Source organism: Scyliorhinus canicula, chromosome 4 (assembly GCF_902713615.1).
Source record: "Scyliorhinus canicula chromosome 4, sScyCan1.1, whole genome shotgun sequence".
In the NCBI taxonomy this organism is placed as follows: Eukaryota; Metazoa; Chordata; class Chondrichthyes; order Carcharhiniformes; family Scyliorhinidae; genus Scyliorhinus; species Scyliorhinus canicula.
The window spans coordinates 109,611,152-109,630,531 of record NC_052149.1 but is presented as its reverse complement, the minus strand read 5'-3'; the positions used below and the strand labels follow the sequence as shown (position 1 = coordinate 109,630,531).

The 19,380-nt window shown below is 47.8% G+C and overlaps 1 protein-coding gene across 1 annotated transcript in view; it reads right to left on the bottom strand.

Moving 5' to 3' along the window:
• The window catches only part of acbd6 (acyl-CoA binding domain containing 6), a 571,355-nt gene that overhangs the window by 473,819 nt on the left and 78,156 nt on the right, over positions 1-19,380 (bottom strand). The window lies entirely within an intron of this gene.

Below are 19,380 nucleotides of genomic sequence, written 5' to 3'. Positions count from 1 at the left end.
TCTCTCCAATATAGAGGAGACCACATTGGGAGCAGCGAATAAGTCAAAAAGCAAAGGATAATCCAGGGTGAAATCACATCACTTGAATTAATTGTGTTGAACTAACTTGATTGATGATGAGGTAACAGAGGTCTCGTGAAGGAAATGTGGTTTCATCAGTGTCGGTCATTTGATTGGATGCTGTCAACTTAGGATCAAATGTTTCTGCCAATGATCGGCGTGTGACTGAACAGACCAATTCTCGACATGCCTATCTTTGTGCACATGTGGCAGGATGTCCCACAAGGTAATGGAATCAATAGGTTGGAATTCCTTCCTTTTCTTTCCTACTCTGTTGCCACTCAGTCTCATCATCATGATTTCACAAAAGTATGATGTAGCTTGCTTCAGAGTGCCTTCGAAGCATTTTCTTTCATGGAATAACATAGAACATACATACAGTGCAGACATAGGCCATTCGGCCCATCGTGTTAGCACCAACCCACTTAAGCCTTCACTTCCACCCTATCCCCGGAACCCAAGAACCCCTCCTAACCTTTTTTTGGACACTAAGGACAATTTATCATGGATAATCTACCTAACTGCGCGTCTTTGGACTGTGAGAAGAAACCGGAGGAAACCCACACAGACATGGGGAGAACGTGCAGACACCGCACAGACAGTGACCCAGAGGGGAATCGAACCTGGGACCCTGGCTATGAAGCACAGTGCCATCTACTTATGCTACCGTGCTGCCCAAATGCTAACCATTTGAATATTCAGAGAACAGGATCAGGCAGCGAGTCACTTTTCAGTCATCCTGACACAGTGTCCAGTCCATCGAAGTTGATTTTTGCAGGACTTTTGTCTGAATAAGTGTAGATCTGGCTTCAAGAAGGACACATGCATTTGTTCAGCAGTCCTTCCATTGAATCCAGAGGATGTAGCAAAAGGATTTCTGATAATTTGTACAGCACAGCACTTTGATGTGTCGCTGGTACATAGTCTCGGTCTCACTGCAGTACAGGATTACGACAACAATAATTGTATCGTACACTAGGGATTTTTAGAGGCCTTGGTAATCAAACACTCACTGCTATAGATTGTAGAAGGCCCAACTGGTGCAGCTGACACAGTGTTGGACCTCCTCACCAATGGTGGCCCTTTGAGTGAAGTCGGCTGCAGAGGCATGGGAAGTACTCAACATATTCAAGGGGGGAGCATAGAAAAGCAATAGTAATAGGAGATTCAATGGTTAGGGGATTAGATAGGAGATTCTGTGGTCGCGAGCGAGACTCCCGAAAGGTATGTTGCCTCCCGGGTGCCAGGGCCAGGGATGTCTCTGATCGTGTCTTCAGGATCCTGAAGGGGGAGGGTGAGCAGCCAGAAGTCATGGTGCACATTGGTACCAACGATGTAGGTAGGAAAAAGGGTGTGGAGGTAATAAACAAGTTTAGAGAGTTAGGCTGGAAGTTAAAGGCCAGGACAGACAAAGTTGTCATCTCTGGTTTGTTGCCGGTGCCACGTGATAGCGAGGCTAGGAATAGGGAGAGAGTGCAGTTGAACACGTGGCTGCAGGAATGGTGTAGGAGGGAGGGCTTCAGGTATTTGGATAATTGGAGCGCATTCTGGGGAAGGTGGGACCTGTACAAGCAGGACGGGTTGCATCTGAACCAGAGGGGCACCAATATCCTGGGGGGGAGGTTTTCTAGTACTCTTCGGGAGGGTTTAAACTAATTTGGCAGGGGAATGGGAACCGGATCTGTAGTCCAGCAACTAAGGTAGACGATAGTCAGGACGCCAAAGCACATAGTGATGCAGTGGGGAAGGTAACAATGACAAAGGAGAGTACTTGCAGGCAAGGAGATGGGTTGAAGTGTGTATACTTTAATGCAAGAAGCATCAGGAATAAGGTGGGTGAACTTAAGGCATGGATCTGTACTTGGGACTACGATGTGGTGGCCATCACAGAAACTTGGATAGAAGAGGGGCAGAAATGGTTGTTGGAGGTCCCTGGTTATAGATGTTTCAACAAGATTAGGGAGGATGGTAAAAGAGGTGGGGGGGTGGCATTGTTAATTAGAGATAGTATAACAGCTGCAGAAAGGCAGTTCGAGGGGGATCTGCCTACTGAGGTAATATGGGTTGAAGTTAGAAATAGGAAAGGAGCAGTCACCTTGTTGGGAGTTTTCTATAGGCCCCCCAATAGCAGCAGAGATGTGGAGGAACAGATTGGGAAACAGATTTTGGAAAGGTGCAGAAGTCACAGGGTAGTAGTCATGGGCGACTTCAACTTCCCAAACATTGAGTGGAAACTCTTTAGATCAAATAGTTTGGATGGGGTAGTGTTTGTGCAGTGTGTCCAGGAAGCTTTTCTAACACAGTATGTAGATTGTCCGACCAGAGGGGAGGCCATATTGGATTTAGTACTTGGTAATGAACCAGGGCAGGTGATAGATTTGTTAGTGGGGGAGCATTTTGGAGGTAGTGACCACAATTCTGTGACTTTCACTTTAGTAATGGAGAGGGATAGGTGTGTGCAACAGGGCAAGGTTTATAATTGGGGGAAGGGTAAATACAATGCTGTCAGACAAGAATTGAAGTGCAGAAGTTGGGAACATAGGCTGTCAGGGAAGGACACAAGTGAAATGTGGAACTTGTTCAAGGAACAGGTACTGCGTGTCTTTGATATGTATGTCCCTGTCAGGCAGGGAAGAGATGGTCGAGTGAGGGAACCATGGTTGACAAGAGAGGTTGAATGTCTTGTTAAGAGGAAGAAGGAGACTTATGTAAGGCTGAAGAAACAAGGTTCAGACAGGGCACTGGAGGGATACAAGATAGCCAGGAGGGAACTGAAGAAAGGGATTAGGAGACCTAAGAGAGGGCATGAAAAATCTTTGGCGGGTAGGATCAAGGAAAACCCCAAGGCCTTTTACACATATGTGAGAAATATGAGAATGACTAGAGCGAGGGTAGGTCCGATTAAGGACAGTAGCGGGAGATTGTGTATTGAGTCTGAAGAGATAGCAGAGGTCTTGAACAAGTATTTTTCTTCAGTATTTACAAACGAGAGGGGCCATATTGTTGGAGAGGACAGCGTGAAGCAGACTGATAAGCTTGAGGAGATACTTGTCAGGAAGGAAGATGTGTTGCGCGTTTTGAAAAACTTGAGGATAGATCCCCCGGGCCTGACGGGATATATCCAAGGATTCTATGGGAAGCAAGAAATGAAATTGCAGAGCCGTTGGCAATGATTTTTTCGTCCTCGCTGTCAACAGGGGTGGTATCAGAGGATTGGAGAGTGGCGAATGTCGTGCCCCTGTTCAAAAAAGGGAATAGGGATAACCCTGGGAATTACAGGCCAGTTAGTCTTACTTCGGTGGTAGGCAAAGTAATGGAAAGGGTACTGAGGGATAGGATTTCTGAGCATCTGGAAAGGCATTGCTTGATTAGGGATAGTCAGCACGGATTTGTGAGGGGTAGGTCTTGCCTTACAAGTCTTATTGAATTCTTTGAGGAGGTGACCAAGCATGTGGATGAAGGTAAAGCAGTGGATGTAGTGTACATGGATTTTAGTAAGGCATTTGATAAGGTTCCCCATGGTAGGCTTATGCAGAAAGTAAGGAGGCATGGGATAGTGGGAAATTTGGCCAGTTGGATAACAAACTGGCTAACCGATAGAAGACAGAGAGTTGTGGTGGATGGCAAATATTCAGCCTGGAGCCCAGTTATCAGTGGCGTACCGCAGGGATCAGTTCTGGGTCCTTTGCTGTTTGTGATTTTCATTAACGACTTGGATGAGGGAGTTGAAGGGTGGGTCAGTAAATTTGCAGATGATACAAAGATTGGTGGAGTTGTGGATAGTGAGGAGGGCTGTTGTCGGCTTTAAAGAGACATAGATAGAATACAGAGCTGGGCTGAGAAGTGGCAGATGGAGTTTAACCCTGACAAGTGTGAGGTTGTCCATTTTGGAAGGACAAATCTGAATGCGGAATACAGGGTTAATGGTAGGGTTCTTGGCAATGTGGAGGAGCAGAGAGATCTTGGGGTCTATGTTCATAGTTCTTTGAAAGTTGCCACTCAAGTGGATAGAGCTGTGAAGAAGGCCTATGGTGTGCTAGCGTTCATTAGCAGAGGGATTGAATTTAAGAGCTGTGAGGTGATGATGCAGCTGTACAAAACCTTGGTCAGGCCACATTTGGAGTACTGTGTGCAGTTCTGGTCACCTCATTTTAGGAAGGATGTGGAAGCTTTGGAAAAGGTGCAAAGGAGATTTACCAGGATGTTGCCTGGAATGGAGAGTAGGTCATACGAGGAAAGGTTGAGGGTGCTAGGCCTTTTCTCATTAGAACGGAGAAGGATGAGGGGCGACTTGATAGAGGTTTATAAGATGATCAGGGGAATAGATAGAGTAGACAGTCAGAGACTTTTTCCCCGGGTGGAACACACCATTACAAGGGGACATAAATTTAAGATAAATGGTGGAAGATATAGAGGGGATGTCAGAGGTAGGTTCTTTACCCAGAGAGCAGTGGGGGCATGGAATGCACTGCCTGTGGTAGTAGTTGAGTCGGAAAATTTATGGACCTTCAAGCGGCTATTGGATAGGTACTTGGATTAGGGTAGAATAAGGGAGTGTAGGTTAACTTCTTAAGGGCAGCACGGTAGCATTGTGGATAGCACAATTGCTTCACAGCTCCAGGGTCCCAAGTTCGATTTCGACTTGGGTCACTGTCTGTGTGGAGTCTGCACATCCTCCCCGTGACTGCGTGGGTTTCCTCCGGGTACTCCGGTTTCCTCCCACAGTCCAAAGATGTGCAGGTTGGGTGGATTGGCCATGAAAATTGTCCAAAATTCTATGATTAACCTAGGACAAAAGTTCGGCGCAACATCGTGGGCCGAAGGGCCTGTTCTGTGCTGTATTTCTCTATATCTATATCTATATTCCAAATTCCCTCCTTTAACATATATGAGGGGGTGAATATTTGATTGACCAGGCATGGGTTGATGTATGAGGGACAGGCTGAGTTTCTTGTATGTAGAGTTGAAGAAGCCAAGAGCGGTTTGCAAACTTGTTGCAGAATGGGAAACAACATCGCAAGTCATCTTCAAACTGTAGATCGGGGGGACATCCGATTGCAGCAATGCAGAGCTAAGCCGCACGTTCGGTGGCTCCCACTATTTTTGGACTTGCGGGCTCTTTTAAGGGCGCGCAACGGCGCTGTTTTGACTTTTCCCCGGGTGGGAATGCAGCCTCTGTGCTTGGCGGCCGGTGGATGGGCTGGACTAGAAGTGGAGCGACCAGAAAATCAACTTTGCAGCAGAAGAAGGTGTGAGGCAGAAAGGACAAGATGGCGGCGTGGCAGCAGTGGGCGAGGGAGCAGCAGGAGCTGCTGCTGCGCTCCTTCCAGGAACTAAAGGCTGAGATCCTGGAGCCGTTGAGGGCATTGCTGGACAGGCTCGGGGCGACTCAGACGGCTCAGGCTGTGGAGATTCGGGAGCTGCAGGAGAAGGCTTCGGAGAATGAGGACAAACTCCTGGGCCTGGCGGTGAAGGTAGAGTCGCACGAGGCGCTTCACAAGAAATGGTTGGCAAGGATGGAGGAGATGGAGAATCGTCCCGCCGGAAGAATCTGGGGATTTTGGGCCTCACAGAGGGGCTGGAAGGTTCGGATTTGGGGGCCTACGTGGTCCTGATGCTGAACTCGCTGATGGGCGCGGGGTCGTTCCGGGGACCCCTGGAGCTGGAGGGTGCCCATCGGGTGATGCTGCAGAAGCCCAGGCCGAACGAGCCGCCCAGGGTGGTGCTGGTCCGCTTTCAACGCTTGGTCGACCGTGAGTGTGTGCTTCGTTGGGCGAAGAGGGAGAGGAGTAGCAAGTGGGAGAACACGGAGATTAGGATCTACCAGGGCTGGAGTGCAGAGGTGGCGAAGAGAAGGGCTGGGTTTAACCGGGCGAAGGCAGTGCTCCACAAGAAGGGGGTCAAGTTTGGCCTGTTGCAGCCGGCACGCCTGTGGGTCACCTATAAAGACCGCCAACTTTACTTGGACTCCCCCGAGGAGGCCTGGACTTTTGTCTAGGCAGAGAAGCTGGACTTGAACTGAAGACTGGGGGCTGGGAAACATTGTACACAGCCCGGAGGCTTTGTCCTCCTTGATATCCTTTCGCTTTTTTCTTTTTGGTTCTATTGGGCAATGTTTCTTTGCTGTTCTGTTTTTTCTTGTCTGCTTTTTGTTATCTGTTTACTTGGGTGTTTTATCATATCATGTTGGGATTTTTATTATTTCACTGTTTGTGGGTTTGGGTGGGGTTCGCAGCCCTGTTGGGTCATGTGCCTGTCTTCCCGTGCTTTGGGTCAGGGGGGCGGGGCTTGGAATGGGGGCGCGGGCTTTTCTCCCGTGCTGGAGACGCAGGGGGCGGGGTTGGCATTGGGGGAATGGCTGTGTGACACTGGGGAGGGTAATTGGGGTGGCGGGAGCAGCCGGGGTCAGCAGGAGTCGGCTGACTTACGGAAGTACAATGACTGGAGTTACGCAGCTAGGGGGGGCCCTTGCTTGGGGGGGGGGGGGGGGGGGGGGGGGAGAGAGATACCGGGTTGCTGCTGGAATGGCCAAGAAGGTGCTGGAGCGTGTAGAGGGGGTCGGGATGGGGGTCTGTCGCTGTGGGGAACGGGCTGAGCGGGGGGCGCGGGCACGTGGCGGATTAAGGAAGGGTGATGGCTAGTCGACGGGGGAGGGGGGCAGGTGGCCCTCCGATCCGGCTGATCACCTGGAATGTGAGGGGACTGAATGGGCCAGTTAAACGGTCCCGTGTGTTCGCGCACCTGAGGGGGCTGAAGGCGGACATGGCTATGCTTCAGGAGACGCACCTGATGGTGGTGGATCAGGCTAGGTTGAGGAAGGGGTGGGTGGGCCAAGTGTTTCATTCGGGGCTGGATGCAAAAAACCGGGGGGGTGTGGCGATCCTGGTGGGGAAGAGGGTGTCGTTTGAGGCGTCGAGTGTGGTGGCAGACAGCGGCGGGAGGTACGTGATGGTGAGCAGCAAGCTACAAGGGGAGCGGGTGGTGCTGGTCAATGTATACACCCCGAATTGGGATGATGCGGGTTTCATGCGGCGCATAGAACATAGAACAGTACAGTACAGCACAGAACAGGCCCTTCGGCCCTCAATGTTGTGCCGAACAATGATCACCCTACTCAAACCCACGTATCCACCCTATACCCGTAACCCAACAACCCCCCCCCCCCCCCTTAACCTTTACTTTTTAGGACACTACGGGCAATTTAGCATGGCCAATCCACCTAACCCGCACATCTTTGGACTGTGGGAGGAAACCGGAGCACCCGGAGGAAACCCACGCACTCACGGGGAGGACGTGCAGACTCCGCACAGACAGTGACCCAGCCGGGAATCGAACCTGGGACCGTGTTGGGCCGGATTCCAGATTTGGAGGCGGGGGGCCTGGTAATGGGGGAGGATTTCAACACGGTGCTGGATCCACCACGGGATCGATCCAGTTCCAGGACGGGTAGGAGGCCTGCGATGGGTAAGGTGCTGAGGGGGTTTATGGACCAGATGGGAGGGGTGGATCCATGGAGGTGTGCGAGGCCGAGGGCCAGGGAATTTTCATACTTCGCCCATGTGCATAAGGCCTGCTCCCGGATCGATTTTTTCGTTTTAAGTAGGGCGCTGATTGCGAGGTTAGTAGACGCTGAGTACTCGACGATAGCCATTTCGGACCATGCCCCGCATTGGGTGGACCTTGAGCTGGGGGAGGATAGGGACCAGCGCCCGTTGTGGCACTTGGAGGTGGGGCTGCTGGCGGACGACGCGGTCAGGGGGCGGGTTCGAGGATGTATCTAGAGGTATCTAGAAGCAAACGATAATGGGGAAGTCCGAGTGGGGACGGTCTGGGAGGCGCTAAAGGCGGTGGTTTGTGGAGAGTTGATCTCCATTCAGGCCCACAGGGAGAGAGGGGAGCAGAGAGAAAGGGAGAGATTGGTGGGGAAGATGGTGAGGGTGGACAGGAGGTACGCGGAGGCCCCGGAGGAAGGATTGCTGAGGGAGCCGCGCAGCCTTCGGGCTGAGTTCGACTTGTTGACCACCAGGAAGGCGGAAGCTCAATGGAGAAAGGCTCAGGGCGCAGTGTACGAATATGGGGAGAAGGCAAGCAGGATGCTGGCACACCAGCTCCGTAAGTGGGATGCGGTCAGGGAGATTGGTGGTGTTAAGGATCAGGGAGGAAATGTGGTGCGGAAGGGGGAAGACATTACTGGGGTCTTCAGGGACTTTTATGAGAGACTATATCGGTCCGAACCTCCGGCGGAGGAGGGGGGGATGGGCCGCTTTTTAGACCGGCTGAGATTTCCGAGGGTGGAGGAGGGACGGGTGGAGGGTCTGGGGGCGCCAATTGAGCTCGAGGAGCTGGACAAAGGGATAGGGAACATGCAGTCGGGGGAGGCGCCGGGGCCGGATGGGTTCCCGGTTGAATTTTACAAGACGTATCCAGACCTGCTGGGTCCCCTGTTGGTTAGGACCTTTAACGAGGCAAGGGAGGGGGGGGGCTTTGCCCCCGACGATGTCTCGGGCGCTGATCTTCTTGATTCTTAAGCGAGACAAGGATCCCCTGCAGTGTGGGTCATACAGGCCGATCTCACTCTTGAATGTGGACGCCAAGTTGTTGGCAAAGATCTTAGCCACGAGGATTGAGGACTGTGTGCCGCAGGTTATTCACGAGGATCAAACGGGGTTTGGGAAGGGGAGGCAGCTGAACACTAATGTACGGAGGCTCTTGAACGTTATAATGATGCCGGCGGTGGAAGGGGAGGCGGAGATAGTGGTGGCGCTAGATGCGGAGAAGGCCTTTGACAGGGTCGAGTGGGGGTACTTGTGGGAGGTGCTGGAAAGGTTCGAGTTTGGGGAGGGGTTTGTCAGTTGGGCGAGGCTGTTGTATGAGGCCCCGATGGCGAGTGTGGCCACGAATAAGAGGAGGTCGGAGTATTTTCGATTGTTTCGAGGGACGAGGCAGGGGTGTCCCCTGTCCCCCCTACCTTTTGCGCTGGCAATTGAACCCCTGGCTATGGCGCTGAGGGAGTCAGAGGATTGGAGGGGGCTGGTCCGGGGTGGGGAGGAGCACCGAGTGTCGCTCTACGCGGACGACCATTTGTTGTATGTGGCGGACCCGGTGGAGGGAATGCCGGGGGTGATGGGGATTCTCCGGGAATTTGGGGTTTCTCAGGGTATAAGCTTAACTTTGGGAAAAGCGAGCTGTTTGTGGTCCACCCGGGGGACAGCACAGGGGGGAGGTGGGGGCCTCGATGGGGTCCCCGATACGGGGGAACCACCGGTTTGTTCCGGGGAGAACACGGCGGGTTCCTGAGTTGGCACAGGACAGGTCTCAGGAGGCTGGGGGACCTGTTGATAGATGGGAAGTTCGCGAGCCTGGGTGAGTTGGAAGGGAAGTTTGGGCTCCCCCGGGGAACACCTTTAGGTACATGCAAGTAAGGGGTGTGGATTGGAGAGGGGAGGATCTCGGAAGCGTACCAGGCGATGCAGGAGGTAGACGAGGCCTCGGTGGAGGAGCTGAAAGGTAAATGGGAGGAGGAGCTGGGTGAGGAGATTGAGGAGGGGACGTGGGCAGATGCCCTGGAAAGGGTGAACTCCTCCTCTTCTTGTGAGAGGCTTAGCCCCATACAGTTTAAGGTGCTGCATAGGGCTCATATGACCGGGACAAGGAAGAGCCGTTTTTTTGGGAGTGAGGACAGGTGTATTAGGTGCTCTGGGGGCCCAGCAAACCACGTCCATATGTTCTGGGCATGCCCAGCGCTGGGGGAATTTTGGAAGGGTGTCGCAAGGACGGTATCGAGGGTGGTAGGATCCAGGGTCAATCCAGGTTGGGGACTCGCAATATTTGGGGTTGCAGTGGAGCCGGGACTGCAGGAGGCAAAAGAGGCCGGTGTTCTGGCCTTTGCGTCCCTAGTAGCCCGGCGGAGGATTCTTCTTCAGTGGAAGGATGCGAGGCCCCCAAGCGTGGAGGCCTGGGTCAACGATATGGCGGAGTTTATTAAATTGGAGAAGGTGAACTTTGCCCTAAGGGGGTCAGGAGATGGCAACCATTCAGATCTCCTGGCAGAACGGTAAAATCAAAAGGTCAGCAGCAGCAGCAACCGCGGCCGGGGGTGGGGGGGGGGGGGGGGGGTGTCTCTTTCTCTTTGTTTTGGGTTGAATCTTCGCTATCAACGGGCGTTTATTTACTGTTTCTCTTTTGTATATATGGGGGGGGGGGGGGGGGTTGTTCTTTGAGTTTTCTGTTACTGTTCTTTTTTTTGTGAAAATGTGAAAATTTGAATAAAAATTATTTTTTGAAAAACAAACTGTAGATCAGGTATATTCATGCTGGTCATCTATGGTTAATGTGTTTCATCCGGCCTTCCAAAAGGTATTTTAAAAATGAAATGTAAATCACTTATTGTCACAAGTAGGCTTCAAATAAAGTTACTGTGAAAAGCCCCTAGTCGCCACATTCCGGCGCCTGTTAGGGGAGGCTGGTACGGGAATTGAACCGTGCTGCTGGCCTGCCTTAAAAGCCAGCTCTTTAGCTCTGTGCTAAACCAGCCCCAGATAAAGTGCCACATAATAGGCTTGCCAGAAAAGTTGATGTTCTTGGAAGAAATGAGATAATGGCAGTACGGACTTGAAGTTGACTGAGTGACGGGAAACAAAGTCATGGTGAATGACTGTTTTTTCACTGATGGAAGATTTACACTGATATTTCCCTAGGGGTCGGGACTAGGATGTTTCTCTTGACATGTAATAATGAACTGGATTTTGGTGTACAGGGCAAAATTTCAAAATTTGTAGATGACATAAAACTTGGAAGAATTGTGAATTGTAGTAAGGATAGTGATAAACTTCAAAAGTCTGGCTGAATAGGGAGCACGATAGCAGATGAAATTTAATGTAGAGCGATGTAAAGTTATACATTCTGCGAAGGAGAAGCAGCAATATAATAATATATGGCACGGTAGCACAGTGGTTAGCACTGTTGCTTCACAGCGCCAGGGACCCGGGTTCGATTCCCAGCTTGGGTCACTGTCTGCGCGCAGTCTGCATGTTCTCCCCATGTCTGAGTGGGTTTCCTCCAGGCGCTCCAGTTTCCTCCAACAAGTCCCTAAAGACGTGCTTGTTAGGCAAATTGGACATCCTGAATTCTCCCTCTGCACCCCAACAGGCGGCTTAGTTTGGCAATGAGGGAATTTTCACAGTAACTTCATTGTAGTGTTAATGTGAGCCTACTTGCGACACTAATAAAGATTCTTAAAATAATAGAATTCTAAGGAGGTGCAGGAATAGAGATTGGAGGATACTTGTGCATAAATTATTGAAGGCAGCAGTGCAGGTTCAGAAAACAATTTAAGAGTCATAAAGGATTCATAATTTTAGAAATACACAAAATGCAGAAACCAGGAAGTCATGGCGAACCATTAAAAAATTCTGCTTCGGCCTCAACAGGACTAGTGTGTCCAGTTCTGGCACTGTACTTCAGAAAAGAGCATAACGGGCAGCACGGTGGCACAGTGGTTAGCACTGCTGCCTACGGCGCTGAGGACCCGGGTTCGAATCCCGGCCCTGGGTCACTGTCCCTGTGGAGTTTGCACATTCTCCCCGTGTCTGCGTGGGTTTCACCCCCACAACCTAAAGATGTGCAGGGTAGGTAGATTGGCCACTCTAAATTGACCCTTAATTGGAAAAAATAATTGGGTATTCTAAATTTATAAAAAAAAAAGAAAAGAGCATAACGGTTTTGGGAGAAGGTGCAGAAATGTGTTTCGAGGCTGGTTCCAGAGATGAGAAACTTTACTTGCGCTGGTAGACTGAAGAAGCTGGGATTGCTGTCCTTAGAGAACAGAAGGTTGAAGGGCGGTGTCAAAAATCATGACGGGTCTATACAAAGCAGATATAGAGAAACCATTCCCATTGGCAGAAGGTTCGAGAACCAGAGGACACGACTATAAGGACCAATATTGACATGAGGATTTTTTAGAAATGTGGCGCATGTTTAGGATCTGGAATGTACTGCCTGAATGCATGGAGGTAGATTGAATCAAGACTTTCAAAAGGAAACTGGATAAACATCTCAAGAGAAAATAATTGCAGGGCTACAGGGAAAGGGCCGGAGAGAGGAACTAGCTGATTTGCTCTTGCAGAGAGTCGGCATGGACATGATAGGCCAATTTGCTTCCTTTTTGTGCTGAAGCCATTCTATGATATCCATTATTTTCAATACTCAATTTGCTGTTGTACTTCTTTGCATTTTATGAAATACAGACGATATATTTTAAGCCAAGTGATCTAGTGTTTTACAAGGATGCGGTATTAAATGGAGTAAGGAACAAAGTATTATTCAGATCATAATACAAATTGAACTGTGATTGACTACTTAGAAGCACACCGCATTTATGTCTACTTTGCATGTGTAACTCATGTGATGCAGTCTCACTATTTTAATATATCTGCTATGTCATTGCTCACAGTAAATTGCGTTGCATAATGCTCGATCAGATACTATGCCACAGAACACAATTTGATTTCCTGTTGACGCAGAGATATGTGTTGCATGGATAATCGGAGACCGAATACACCTGAAAGTTTTCTGAGATGACCCTACACACCGACTACGAGACAATTGCCTGGGAAGTCTAAACAACCGATGACAATTGGCTTGCATCAAGAACCCTCTAAAAGTTACTTCTGAGGGTTCTGACCTACTTAGCTGAATAGTTACTCAGGAAACGTTAAAGCATTAAATCCAGTTCTACCTTCTGGGTAACTAAACTATTAACCATGCCCTAAAGGACACCCCCACATCCCAAACACTCCCCTTAACCCAGCTACCCACCGACCTGCCACCCCATCCCCTCACCTGCTCACTCGCCACACTATCCCCTCACCCACCCACCACCTTACCTCCTCACCTTTTCTCTGTAGCTTCCCAAAGTGGCTTTGGGGCCTTTAGACTCTCTACTTACCCAAATATGGCGATCAATGCCATAACAAGTGCTGTGGTTTCTACATTGATTCTCTCCACTGCTCCCTGCGAGGATTGCTGCAATTTGGAAGGGTCAGTCATTGAAAGATAGGCCCGAAAAGTAGTGGGAAGGTAATAAATAACTTTTTGTCTGATCGGAGTGCGAAATTGACATTCCAACCCAGATCAGAAGATTTGGGCCACGGGCACGTATCTAAATTAATGACGCCACAAAGTTTAATTACTGTTTGGTTAGAAAAAATTGCCAATTGAAGTAGGTGTCTGTCGGTTGCAGGCTTCAGCTGAGAAGCGCAAGCATTTTTTTAAAAAAAACTTTGTGCCTGTGTCAAATAGTGTGATAAATTTGGTGCAACACCTGCTTGCACAGGAATACCATTTTAAAAGTATAATTAAAATCAAACTAACCAAATATCCATGTGGGACGGTGTGTTTGGGGAATTCTCAAAGATTAATATATTCAAAATAAACGACCAACTGGGAATCTGAAATCTTTAGGTTTCTGACCCTTCAACCTAACCCAATTTTACATCAGCCTCAACACAAGTCCCAAAATCACAAACCTAATTACAGATGAGGAACCGGATTTTAGTTCATCTGTTCATAATCATTACTTTAAAATATCACTTGTCAAATAATCCCACACCACCAGTACTTTCCAGGCTAGGAATGCCCATGTTTCAGAGTTTCTCCAGTTTTTCTCCATAACTTAAAATTCTTATAATATGTAGGAAGGAGCCTTACCACACATCTCTGCAGTCGCTCCAGCGTCTGAGTGATTTCCAAGTGTTTCAGTGGCCAACACTGGTCATGGTACTCAATATTTAAGAACAATAATAATGCATTTAAAATGCACATTAGAGTTGATGTCACCAACACGCTTTAACAGAAAGATTAAAAATACCGCAGGTAATTTCTGACCATACATTTCTTGTTCAAAAAGAGTTTTTTTACGAATTCGGATCTGTCAGAGGCTCCTGGGGCTCAGTGACAGGAGTTGTTCTGCTGAGTAGATCCCATGGCTCTTGTATGCCAGAGTGAGCTCATGCTGCCCAATAATCATTTATAGAGCAGTATACCCAACAATACAATAATGATAATCAGCTCAGACCATGAAGGGGTATTAATCATTCACACATCCATCTGCAATATTTTTGGAGGTGAACTGAGAAAACACAATCTTACAAAGTCACATCCAAATGGTTTTATTTCCAAGCAACCAAACATGCAGACTAACTGCATTGCATTGAATTCAATTGGTGCGACAGCACAAAAACAATAGAAATTTATGCTTCACCACATCACTGGGTCTTCTTGCTTGACTAAAAGCAAAATGACTCCTAATTACTCTCTTTCAATCTTCTTTTGAACCCAGCCAGAGCTTTTACTTACAGCTTTCTGCTTAAAACTGTTTCTGTTACTGGTTGCAGCCAGATTGAATGTCTGTTGAGTATATAGGACTCCCGACATAATGGGCATTAATTGTTCACTGATTCCAGGACAATATAATGACCAGATTAATGAATTGCTCGTTGGGGGGAAAACAACATTTTAAAAAAATTCGTCTTACGCTCGCAGTTATTTTCTGTCCATTTCAGAGGGCACTTGAGAGTCAACTACATTGCTGTGGACCTGGAGTCGCGTGTCGGCCAGACCAAGAAGGACGGCAGACTTCGTTCCCTAAAACGACATTATTGAACCAGATGGGTTTTTACGACAATCAACAAGTAGTTAGCACTGGGACTGCGGCGCTGAGGACCCGGGTTCGAATCCCGGCCCTGGGTCACTGTCCGTGTGGAGTTTGCACATTCTCCCCATGTCTGCGTGGGTTTCACCCCCCACAACCCAAAGATGTTCTGGTTAGATGCATTGGCCACCTTAATTGGAAAATTTTTAAAAATTGGCTACTCTAAATTTAAAAAAACAAACAATGGTTTACAACAATCAACAATGGTTCGTATGGTCATCATTAGAGTATTAAGTCCAGATTTTTATTGAATTCAAATTTTACCTTCTGCCATGGCGGGTTTTAAACCCAGGTCCCTAGATCTTGCTTTGGGTCCAGTAACAACATCACTACACCACTACCTCCCTCTAGCCCATCTTCCAGACAGAGTAATCACAGCCAATTAACTGATCCACAATGTGTTACAGACAGGACAGGGGTTAATTTAAACAGCAATGATTTCTCCTCTCACTACCTGACAATGAAAAGAAAAGCTGTGCGTGATTTGTTTTCCCACTTTATAAGCGGTGGCATACTTCCCAACCCCTTGGCTTTGGCGGGATGCAATATTCTGTTAATAATCCCACAGCACACCGATAGGATGAACGCAAAAGATTTGTTTATTTGCACATACTTAATAATTCAAAAGGAAGATTGCAATGCTGTCTTTACACACAGGCAGTACAGAGGGGGAATTAGAGAGAAAAAAAATTACACTGCAGACACCACAGAAAAATGTGGGTTCCAGAGTCCAGAATCAAAGTCCAGTGAAATATCCCTTCACAGATGTCAGTGAGTGAGCTGAAAACCGGAGTTGTATAATTCATTTTTTCGATGATGTTGGCTTAGAGGAATCATAGAATCTCTACAGTGCAGAAAGAGGCCATTCAGCCCATCGAGTCTGCACCGACCATTGGAAAGAGTACCTATCCCCGTAGCCCAGTAACCTCACCTAACCTTTTGGCCACTAAGGGGCAATTAGCATAGCCAATCCACCTAACCTGCTCATTTTTGGACTGTGGGAGGAAACCAGAGCACCCGGAGGAAACCCACGTGGACAAGGGGAGAAAGTGCAAAGTCCACACAGTCACCCGAGGCCAGAAATGAACTTGGGTCTCTGGCGCTGAGAGGCCGCAGTGCTAACCACTGTGCCACCCCATATGATAAAATAGAGATGCCAAGATAAATCAGTCTTGTAGGCCAGAATGTCCTGCAGAAGCAATGTATATGGGGCTAGATGTTCAACCTGGACAGAGCTCCTTTACTGTCGTCAGTTAGATGCTAAACAGCAAACAATTTTTAAGCTCAGCAAGACGATATTACTGGTTCCACAAGCCAAATGCCCATGTCACATGACTCCCACCCCTCCCCACTGTCTTTGACAAACCATGTGTATCCCTTGACGAAGCCCCTGAGATTGTTGAATGTGTCACCCATTTAAGAATTGAAAGGATGGTTGAGTGGCCCTTTGTCTTAGCAGACAAGCAGACTCCTTGGTCAGCCTGAGTTATAAAGTGCACATGGCCTTTGTCTAACTCTCTTTGAATTTGGCCTGTTCAGCCCACAGTTCGGTTAAGTTTCTGGTAAATGGTAACCCCCAGGATGTTGATAAGGGGGAGGGAGGAGGGAATAAGTGAAAGTTATGCCATTGAATGTCCTGGGGTGATGGTGAGATCCTCTGTTGCTGGAGATACTCATTGCCTGGCACTTATTTATCATGAATGTTACTTGCCACTTGTCAGCCCAAGACTGGATATTATTTAAGTCTTGCTGCATTTGGACATAGACTGCTTCAGTATCTGAGTCATCACGAATGGTATTGAACATTGCACAGTCATCAGCGAACATCCCCATTTCTGACCTGAAGAGTTTTAACAGCAGAGAAAGACGGCCATCATATCCACACCAGCCAGCAAGCACCTATCTATTCTAATCCCATTTTCTAGCACTTGGCCCGTAGCCTTGTACGCTATGGCATTTCAAGTACTCACCTAAATATTTCTTAAATGTGTTGAAGGTTACAGCCTCTACCACCCTTTCAGGCAGTGAGTTCCTAATTCCAACCACCCTCTGGGTAAAAAAGCTTTTCCTCGCATCCCCTCTAAACCACCTGCCCCTTAGCTTCAATCACCTTCCCCTTAGCTTAGATTTATGACGCCTGGTTATTGACCACTCTGCTAGGGGGAAAAGTTACTTCCTATAATGGAAAGGTCATTAGTGAATTAGGTGATGATGGTTGGGCTTAGAACACTACCCTAAATAACTCCTGCAGTGATGTCCTGGAGCTGAGGTGATTGACCCCCAACCACCACCACAATAACCATCTTCCTTTGTGCCAGGTATGACTCCAACCAGGGGAGGGTTCTCCACTGTCCTGATTCCCATTGGCTCCAGTTTTGATAAGGAACTTTGATGCCACACTTGGTCAAATGCTGCCTTGGTATCACTCTCACCTCACCTCTGGTTTTCAGCTCTTTTGACCGTGCTTGAACCAAGGCTGTAATGAGGCCAGGAGCTGAGTGACCCTGGCTGAACCCAAACTGAGCGTCCGTGAGCAGGTGATTGCCGCTTGAGAGCGCTGTTGATGACCCCTTCCATCATTTTGGTCGAGGGTTGCAGTGGTAATTGGCTGGGTTGGATTTGTCCTGTTTCTCAAGGAGAATCCCAAGGCTTTTTATGCTTTTATTAGAAGCAGGAGGGTAGCAAGAGAAAGAGCCGGCCCACTCAAGGACAATGGAGGGAAGTTATGCTTCGAACCACAGGAAGTAGGTGAAATCCTTAATGAGTACTTTGTATCAGTATTTATCAGGGAGAAGGACATGATGGATGTTGAGATCAGGTACAGTGTGTGAACTCTCTTGAGAAGGTCAATATAACAAATGGCGGAAGTGTTGAGTATCCTAAATTGCATTAAGGTAGACAAGTCACCGGGACTGGGTGGGATCTTTCCCAAGTTATTGTGGGAGGCAAAGGGAGAAATAGCTCGGGCCTTAACAGATATCTTCACATCCTCTTTGACCACATGCGAGGTTCCAGAGGACTGGAGAATAGCCAATGTTATTCCCTTGTTTAAGAAGGAAAGCAGGGACAATCCAGCAAACTATAGGCTGGTGAGCCTGACATCAGTGGTGGGGAAATGTTTGGAAAGGATACTGAGGGTCAGGATGCACATTTGGAAGAAAATGGACTAGTTAGTGAAAGGCAGCATGGTTTTGTGCAGGGAAGGTCATGTCTCACCAACTTGATTTGAGTTTTCTGAAGAGGTGACAAAGAAAATTGATGAGGGAAGGGCTGTGGATGTAGTGTATATGGACTATAGTAAGGCGTTTGACAAGGTCCCACATGGCAGACTGGTACAAAAACTAAAATCACAAGGGATTTGGGGGGGGGGGGGGGAGCCCGATTTGAGGCTCACGTGCCATTTATCTTGTGCCCGGATCCGTGCTGGCCACAATGGGGTCGCTGATCGCGCCCTGTGTTTTGGGGTTGCGGCAGTCATCCAGCTGCACTTTCAAAAGTACACTTAAAAATATTAAACCTGAATTAGTGCCTGTGCTGCAATTTGCATACTTGGGAATTCACATTGACACACAGTTTCCTGAAGGCTTTGTACATCAATTGCTCCATCAACAGCTGATGAGGATACCAACCAGAAGATGAAAATGTTGATTCAAGAGAACAAAAGGTACCTTCCACATTGATATTAAATTTAATAAATTAACCTGATGGTTTCCTGGGCTGTAACCAATTCTATTACCAATGTTTCACTTTGATTTTACTAATTAAAGGACAAAGTAAGCTGTAAATGTTTTACGAGTTTTACTTTGCAAAAAGCTTCTGTACGGCGAATAATACCTTTGAAGTGACTTTAAAAAAAAAACAAACAGCATTTTATATCCTCTCCAGCATGTGGAAAGACATTTTAAAGAAACCAAATTTAATATGCCCATGCAGATTTCACAGATATCAAAACTGTATGGACTTCTTTAAGGCTGTGATATCAGCAGCACATTGCTGAAAGTCTCCAATTACAATGCTGATCAGCCACCACCCTGGAGTTAACGAGTTGCCCCGATCAAAGGCAGTGCATTCATCACACTACTAGCACCATTCTCTCTGGAGCAAGCAATTCAGATTTATGGTAAAAAGCAACAAAAAGTAATAAACATACAAAGATCAGGCAAACTTTTCTTCCCGTTTCACACAAGTAACATACACTTGACTTTCTTCAATAGCTAACTGTTCCAAAGACCGAATGAATATTTTCTAACTAGTACAACTGCAATAATCATCAGGAACACCAGATTTTTGGGTGAAACACCCTTCAGTAATAACCGCTGTGTCTGATACATATCTTCAAAGGCAGCAAATCCATTTGTCAGTGGTTAATCTCGCGGGTTAATCACAGTCTCAACCTGGCAGAAAGTCACAGAAAACTGTACACTTGAAGCAATAGAGCAAAAGCAGCAGCTTGGCAGCTGATTGAAAGGGCGCTCTGGACATTTAAAATTTGCCAGCATGAAAGGATAAATATTTATGTTTTGCTGCAAAATATTTCAAAGGAAAGGCCTGCAGAGATTGAAAAAACATAGTTCACAACACATATCATATAGCAGTCTTATAACGAATAA